The sequence below is a fragment of the Panicum virgatum genome, chromosome 4K, assembly GCF_016808335.1.
Source record: "Panicum virgatum strain AP13 chromosome 4K, P.virgatum_v5, whole genome shotgun sequence".
NCBI classification, from domain to species: Eukaryota; Viridiplantae; Streptophyta; class Magnoliopsida; order Poales; family Poaceae; genus Panicum; species Panicum virgatum.
Window position 1 is genome coordinate 22,103,258 of NC_053139.1, and position 8,333 is coordinate 22,111,590.

The following is an 8,333-nucleotide window of genomic DNA, read 5'->3' on the forward strand; positions in this document are numbered from 1 at the left end:
AAAAATCTGGTACAATTAGTGACATGTGCCTAAAAGGAAGTGGGCTCAAATTCAACACAATTAGACAAATTAAATCCACCTTTTATTGGAGTTTATCAACTCTTTAAAATAACTCACAAACTATTGCACAAATGAAAAAGTGCCTGAAATGAAAGTTGTTGATCTCGAAAAACTGAACAAAAATGTTATTCAAAACTTTTTCATTTGAGCCCAAGAAGAATGAGAAAAATTTAATTTACACTTAGAGAGTGCAAGTCATCCCACTCGCCGGTCCAATCAGGTACTTAAGCTTACCGATTATCATATTTCTCGGCATGTGGCTATACTTTCAAAAGCTTAACGAAATGTGCCACACACCGCTACCTTAACATTTTTGTCACTACACAGACAGGGAATCACAAGTACTACATCTCTGCCCGTGGTCCTTATATTACTGCAGAATTTAAAATCATTTCAACTCCTATAATCTCGCGAGTAGTAGGAAACTACTCGACTTTTACCGGTCCTATTAGCCATGCATCTAGTCGAGATAAACCGGGAGGCATTACATCGGCACCTATGATAATGCATCTAGGTTGCAAACCCTAAAATCTTAAATGCGTAAATAATAAATTATTACAACACATTTATACATGAATAAATAGGCGAAATTAATAGGATTTAAATGCACCGGGGCTTGCCTTCTTGAGCACTGTTAGCCTGTGGCTCTTCTGGGGCTTGGCCCAGGTCTTGGTTCAGGTTAGTACAATTAACAGAAGCACTCTCGAGTGTGATACAGTTCGTGGGAACCAGCTCGTAATCACCGTCAACAAGATTTACCGTTTCTATATGAATGTAGAGATTATGTGTTACAATGCGATATAAATGTTCTTTCCTTCACGATAAAGTTGCAGTCCAACAAATAGTTGATTTTCAGTGATTAACTTTTCAGTTCACTTTCATGGGCAGTCATTTATAGAGTAGCAATTATATTTACTTTACTTCATAAAATGAGGGGTGTTGTGGTTTTCAATTTCTAGACTAGAACTGTAAGGATAAATACAAAAATCATAACTGAAGCTAATGACTGGTACTGCAAATTTTACATCTAATAGGTCAGTTACTCTAGAGTGTTCAGTAAAATTTCCAGCAAATAACAGGAATACATCTAAGCATGAAAGTTCATTAACTCAGATTATACTAGGAAGTTCATAAATTTGTGCAGACTGCTATGCATGAAGTCTGGAGCTCAAACTTTAATAGCAAGAACTAGACATGATACTCTCGGTACTGCAATTTTTCGAGGATTAAACTGTGCATATAACAGGAGATATAAAATTCTACAGAGAGTTCTACAAAGTTTCTGGACATCAAATTTTTGCCGATGCTTAGATTATGTCTAATCATGTTTCAGTAAAAATATAAAGTTTTTATCTCCAGCAGTACAATTACTTATGAATAAAACTGTGTATAAGCTTGTATAAATATTCAAAAAATAAAACTACCAGTATAGCATGTCAAACTTTTTATATAGCACCTAGTCACTCTGAGTAGGCATGGAATCAAAAATCATGGTCATACATGCGAGATTTCATTCAGAATGAATATAACAAATCTAGCCATCGTACAACTTGCATGATTTATATTTACAGTTCTATTCATTGACTGGAGCTCAACTTTACAGACATGAATATATGACTAAAATAGAGCTCCAAATATAAACTCAAATAAGCCTTTTTAACAAGCATAAAATCCAATATGTAGTAAACTAGATCCAAAAATTCTCAAACTTGCACAACAGTAATGATTTAGTGACATAGATCACTCATATTTCTACCAGCATTAATACATGAACAAAAACTAGTAGATCTAGAAATCTTGTGTCTTTGAGCAAGTAAATGATGTCCATTAGGGTTCATGTTTTTACCAGACGCTATAAACAATATGAGATACATTCTAGCAAAAAATTGCCCATAGTTGATGAGCACAACTCCTAGAACAAATATGAGCTATTTAAACTAACTTTATTCATGGATTAATATAGAAGCAAAATATGAACATGTGACTATAACAAAAGTTGTAGTTCTTGTTCTAAGGATTCCAGAACATTTGGAATTGTTTTTTTTCTGATTTTTCTATGAATTTATAAACATTTTCAAAGTTTGTTGTTTTGAGTTCATATACATTTTTTGCTTAGACCCCTAAAGCTTTTGTTTCTTTTAAAGAAAGGTCCCTGGGCGGACTCAGAGCAGGGGAGGCGGCCTCGCCCATTTTCCGGTGAGGAGAGTCGCCGACGGTGGGGGCCCCTCTAGGGAAAAGGATGAGGGGGCTGATCCGCACCTGTAGGTGTGCTTGGCTCGACGGGAGATGGCTGGAGGAGGCCGGTCCATGGCGAGTGGCGGCCAACGGTGGATCTGCTCGTCGGCGGCGATGCTCTAGTGGAGTTTCGGAGGGGTGGTCGGGCTCTGGAGTTTTAGTGGAGCGAGGCGAAGCTAGTGGCAGTGGCGGCTTGGGCAATGCGGGTCGGGAATGGGCCGGCCACGACGAGCTCGAGCTCGCCGGCAATGGCAGGCGGTGGAGGAAGGGGAAAATAGGGTCGCGTGTGACACTGAGGCTGGGGCTCATTTTATAGGTTTTGAAGGCTTCGAGGCTAAGCGAGCGATGGCCGGTAGTCGCGTTGGCGCATGACGGGGGCGCGTGGCACCGGGCCAAGTGGCCAGGGGCACGTGGCAAGCAGTGGACGAGCCAAGGCGACGCGGCATCAAGCGAAACCAGGGGCGCGCCCATTTGGCCGTCCCTAGGGCGGTTTGCCATCGCCGGGGGACGCTGGCAGCGTACAGCCGTGAGAGAGAGAAAAATGTTAGCAGTGGCAGTCTCGTTATTTTTTCCAGATGTACGGGTGCAGAGTGGTCAGACTCTGTAGTTTGGGAGGGTGCCTCGGATCCACGGACCGGAAAGAAAGGGGAAAAGTCGTGTGGGTGGCGTAGTTCCCCATGCGTGTGTGTTAGGTTCCCCTGGCCAAGTTAAGAATCTCGATTCGGAATCGTTCATCTCTCACGGCATTAGACTACTTAACAATTTCTGTCACACCGAGTAACAAGTGGAATATGTTGATGATTAATCTTGTTGTATGAGTTAAATGCTTTATCTACCATGCACGTTTAGAAAGTATGATGCTTACTTAGAATGGTTAATTAAACTAGAATATTGAAAGCTAAAATTTGAATATAAGGACCTACTCTTTGTTGCTTTTCAGCGAAATAAACCTAGAGCCTTTTTAGAGCCTTTGCTCACCTCAGAGCAAGGAACAGACAGTAGAGAAAACTTCGTTTTGAGTGTACGAATCCAAGCGTCCCCATCAAGTGGCTCTTCTGCCTTAGTGAACAATGGGGGCTGTGTGCTCAGAAAGTCCTGATAGCTTGCCTCTTGCGGCTGGTGAGCATGATGCCCACTGTCGGTGTTTACTGCCAAGCCTGCTCAGGGATACCCTTAGCAGTATGGTTTGTAGGTAGGGATTGACTACTCTAGAACTCGATGGTACAAGGAACACAAACATTTAGACAGGTTCGGGCTGCGAGTTTGCGTAATACCCTATGTCCTCTGTGGTTTGTATTTCCTTAGGTGTTGATGATTGTTTGGAGGGGGTCCCTGCCCGTCCTTATATATCTGGGGGGATAGGGTTACATGGAAAGTCCTAGCTGAGTACAGTTGGAATCCTACCACAACATAATCTGGTAGTTTCCTTTGTATCGTAGCTAGTTCTACGCCTATGCGAGTAGTTACAAAAAAGGTAAGATACATCCATGAGCTATCCCTTACTCTAGAACATTCTATGCCTATAAGCAATCCCACTGCCCCTAGTCTGACAAGCCCCCGAGCTCTTCGTAGCTGAGTCCTGCAGGCGTCGAGTACTTGGCTGGGTGTCTTCGAGTTCTTCAAGTAGTCAGAACGTCCTTCTTGGTTGCTTCTGGTCCGTCCTTCAGATACGTCGAGTAGTCCTCCAAGTACTTCCGTTTGCTCCGAGGCTGTGAGGTGCTCAAGCCCCGAAAGTCTTGTCCATATATGGTGCGCGAAGTACTCGCGCTCCATATGGAGTAGCCCCCGAGCCTTAGGTTGAATCGTAGAATTAGGCTGAGGGTCACTTCAGTCTTTTTGCTTCATTATTTTCCAAAAAATTGAAAAATAAATCTTTGATGCCTATATCCAGCAGCCCCTGAGCCTTAAATCAAAATCTCTTTTGTTGCGAGTAGCCCCCGAGCGTAGATTTGGAATTAAGGATTTAAGAGGTGGCATCAGATTTTATTCGTCAAATTATTTGTAGGATTTATCAGATCCGGAATCCAAAATGACCTCTTTTCGGGTAAAATCCCAAAAAAATGATACAATTGGATCCACCACACTGATTGCACCCGAAATAACTTCAGGAATAAAATCCAGGATGTACGGCTCTTTATTCAGTGCTCACATGGGATGTTACTATTTGGAGAATCTGCATTATTGCATCTTTGACTGCTTTCGTGAATGCTGTCATGAATGCGTCCGTGAAACGTGCACTGTTGATTCACGGGTTCTCCTCAGTAAGCCCCCTTGTGGCTATAAAAGGCAGGGGAGAGACCTTTGCCAGAAGCACCAAATTGTAGTAGCCATGGCTTATCCTTGGTGTTCTTACTCCCGCCCTCCTGAGATTTGTATAGTTTTTCCAACAAAAGATGCTAGAAGAGAACTTGCGAGTGACAAGACAAGTCCCTGCTACCTCATCCTGCCACTTCCTTGCTCTCATTGGATCCATTCTGGACATCATGTCCTTGCATCTTCCAATGAGGCAAGTTCTTTGTGGACTAGTTGAGTCTAATTGTGTCATACTCTTGGAGTTCCCAGGTTGAGACTACCCAAGAACTGACATCTCTGGCGGGGAAGCTTGATCTTGCCACAACGTATTCTGGGAGAAGGAGAAGTTTCTCCAGAAGATGCTACAAGAGGACTTGTGAGGTGATTACTGTAATCTGCCTCCGAACTCTTGAAACATTCCTCCCAGAGTACATGTATCAATATTCCCTTGATGGGAATAACAAGTTTGTACTTTGTCATGGCCTCGGGCCGATCTAGCTGCAGCAGGCTTCTCAGGAAGCCAAGAAGTGTGCGTGCAGACCCGAGTCGTTTGTAAAGTTATGTAAGAAAAAGTACTCGAGTTGTAATATCGAGTAGTTGTACTGTGTCGAGTACTTTTACAGATCTGGAATGTAATCCCAGTTAAGAAAAGGAGAGTTGAGTAGTCGACTAGGAATGTGAGTGTTTTCTTTTTCCAGAATGTAATCTTTAGAAAAAGAAATGTCTCTTTAAAATCCTGTTTCTTTCGTGATTTGCAACGGACTTTTGGCCTGTTGGGTGTTTTTACCATACTGTCACCGTCATTATAAATGAAATGGTAACTTAGATTTTACCCCATCGGCTGCCATTCGCTTTTACTGCCTTTAGATCTATCTTTGCTCTCAAGCCCCCCAGATCTATTGTTTTTGCTCCCCACCCTCCACCTAGGGTTTCCACTAGTGTATGCGCGTGAAGCGATCCGTAGATTTCTGGATGGCACCCAAGAAGGCGGCCCAGGGGAAGGGTGCAGCCGCAGAGCCAACCCGTGATGAAGGGTGAAACACAAGTAAGTGTTCCCAATCTGACCTTGAAGCTCTTGTGTCGCACGGTCTTTTGGTTCCCAGATCTACTATGTAATGGCGTCCTGCCTTGGGGAGAGGTCATCTATATGAAAATACGGGGGGAAATCATTGCTTTCACCCCTTTCTTGGAGCGAGGATTGGGGTTTCCTTGTTCTTCTTTCTTTTCTGGGCTCCTGCGCTACTACAGGATCCAGCTACATCATCTGACTCCCAATTCCTTTGTTCATATATCTATCTTTGTGCATTTGTGCAAAGCTTTTCTGGGCATCGAGCCCTATTTTGCGCTTTTCTGCTATATTTTCCATTTGAATCCGCAGCCCGACTTCTTTGTTTTAGATGCAGTAGGAGGGGCGGGTCTCCAACTTAGGCAAATAAAGGATAGAGAATGCATCCCGTATAGCCTTAGTAATAAGTAATTGAATGGAAGCCCAAGTGGTTTTATGTTGAGAACCAGTCGGGAAACTTTCCACCCATTACTCCAGGCCCTCCAATTCAATGGCCTAAATGGAATAAGAAACCAGTCGACAAGAGTCAGATCTTCGAGCTACTCGAGCGAATTGCCGTTTTAAGGCAAAATATATTGACTGGAGAAGCAGTCATTTTTGGCTGGATGAAGAGAAGAATCTAGCCATTGCAGGTTCGGGAGACACTTGGATTCTAGTATCAAGGAACAGCTGATCCACCAAGATACTCGAAGGAAGAGATCTTGGATAATGTAATTTTTAGTCAAGTACAACAGCTGCTGAGGAACATAAAGAAAGTTCAAGTTGTTCCTGAGACTTTTTCTACTGCGAATCCTTCGAAGCAGGTACTTGATAAGAGTAGTCGATGCGTAGAAATCGAGTTCTATACCATAGTATAAATCTGATAGGATTTTGCTTTCTGTAGGAGGACGTGGAGCACTTTAAAAATAGTCTTTCACTGCCAGGCATTTATTCACCCTTTGTGCTTCTAGATTTTTTGATCCGCTAACCAAGTCTAAGTATGTTCATATGAGATTTCATACAAACAATACTTATGAATAATTTTGATTGAGTAGATGAAGAAGAAGCTAGAGGGAGGAGTGATAGGGATCTCAGCCCTACTCCGAGTGCCGATACCCAAACTGGGCATCCTAAAGGTACTCGATCTGCGGCGAGGAAGTGTCGTAGCTCCTCCCAAACTACTAGCGATAGGTAAGTAGCTGGGTGTTTTTAGAATCGAGTACTTCTGCCTTTGATTTGCTGATTTGTTTTTTGCTTTTCAAGATCTACGGCTAAAATGCCACGGATCGTATCATCTGGGGATGATACTGTGGTGGGACAAACTGTCCCTTCCACCACAGTGGACCCGTTAAGTGGGATCGGGGCTACTCCTTCAGCGAGTAGTTCCGATGTAGATAAAACCATTGATGCGGGTAAGCTGGCCATGATCACAAAGCCTGCCCGCAAATTTGGCATCAAGGGGTTTACCCTAATAAGGGCTCCTACGTAAGTTCCTTAGAACTTGTAGCCATAGGATCTGTTTTTGAGTCTAGTAGTTTGTAACTACTTTGTCTTTGCAGAGATACAGTCCTGGAAGAGGACGTGGAGGCTGAGAGCCACTCAGCTTCCCAGTCGGGGCTGGAGAAGCCCCCGAATACTCCTGAGATGAGTGTTCACGATGCGGAGGCGATGGCCAACGCTATGCTTCTGGATTCTCCATTGCCGAACTTGGAGAGGGGCAATGATGAAATCCCAGAAGGTGATGGAAGCGGCACTGATGAACAGCCCGGGAAGACCCCTGCAGGTAAGCTTGTAACACCTTGTAGGAAAGGTATCTTTTTGTTGCTCTTAATGTGATTAAGTAGCATGTTCTTCCTTTAGACTCCCAAACCACAGGGAATGCTGCAAGGAAAGTTGAAGATGTGCCCAAAAGGGCCGTAGCTGAGGTGCTGGCGAGTGCTTCCCAGGTCACATCGGGAAGTGGCTTGCCACGAGAGAAGGTGGAACTTGCTTTCAAGCTACTGGAAGTAAGTAGTTGAATGCGTCGAGTACTTTTTGTAGTAGATCGAGTAGTGTACTGATCTTTTATTTTGCAGGAGGCACTGGGACAAGATGGCAGCCAGTCCAAAGATGATACAGAGCTGAATGCCCTGAAAGAGAGGGTTAAGACGCTCTCGTCTGAGAAGATTGCTCTTGAGGGAAAGCTGAAGAAGCTCTCCCAGTCTAAAAAAGGTTAGCCTTTAGCATTTGATATGTGTTCGATTAGTAGATCTGCTTAGTGTTTATAAGATTTTCTTTCTATCGAGTACACAGCTTGCGCAGAATCATTAAAGATTCAAGAAAGCTTGGTACTAGATCTAAAGATTCTTATGTACCGCAACACAGATAAAATAGAGAAGCTCAAGAAGATCAAGGAGGACTCTGATCGGGAGGCGGCGTCAACTCTGCAGCAGCTCAAGACCCTGTCGGAGTCACGAGACTCGATGCATCGAGAACTCGTGGGGCTGAGAGAAGTCAGGGAAGCCGCCCTGGAGGTGGCCGTGGCAATGGAAATCCCACAAAAGGATGGAGATGAACCACTCACGCTGGCTGGGAGGCTTTGCAGAGTGCCCGGAGCCTTTAAGAGGTTTGTCTCCAGCATCACCCGTCAGTACGTGGGTCACGTGCTAGGGTTGGTGAAGTCCTATTGGCCAACCACTCATTTGGACGCCCTTGGACAAGG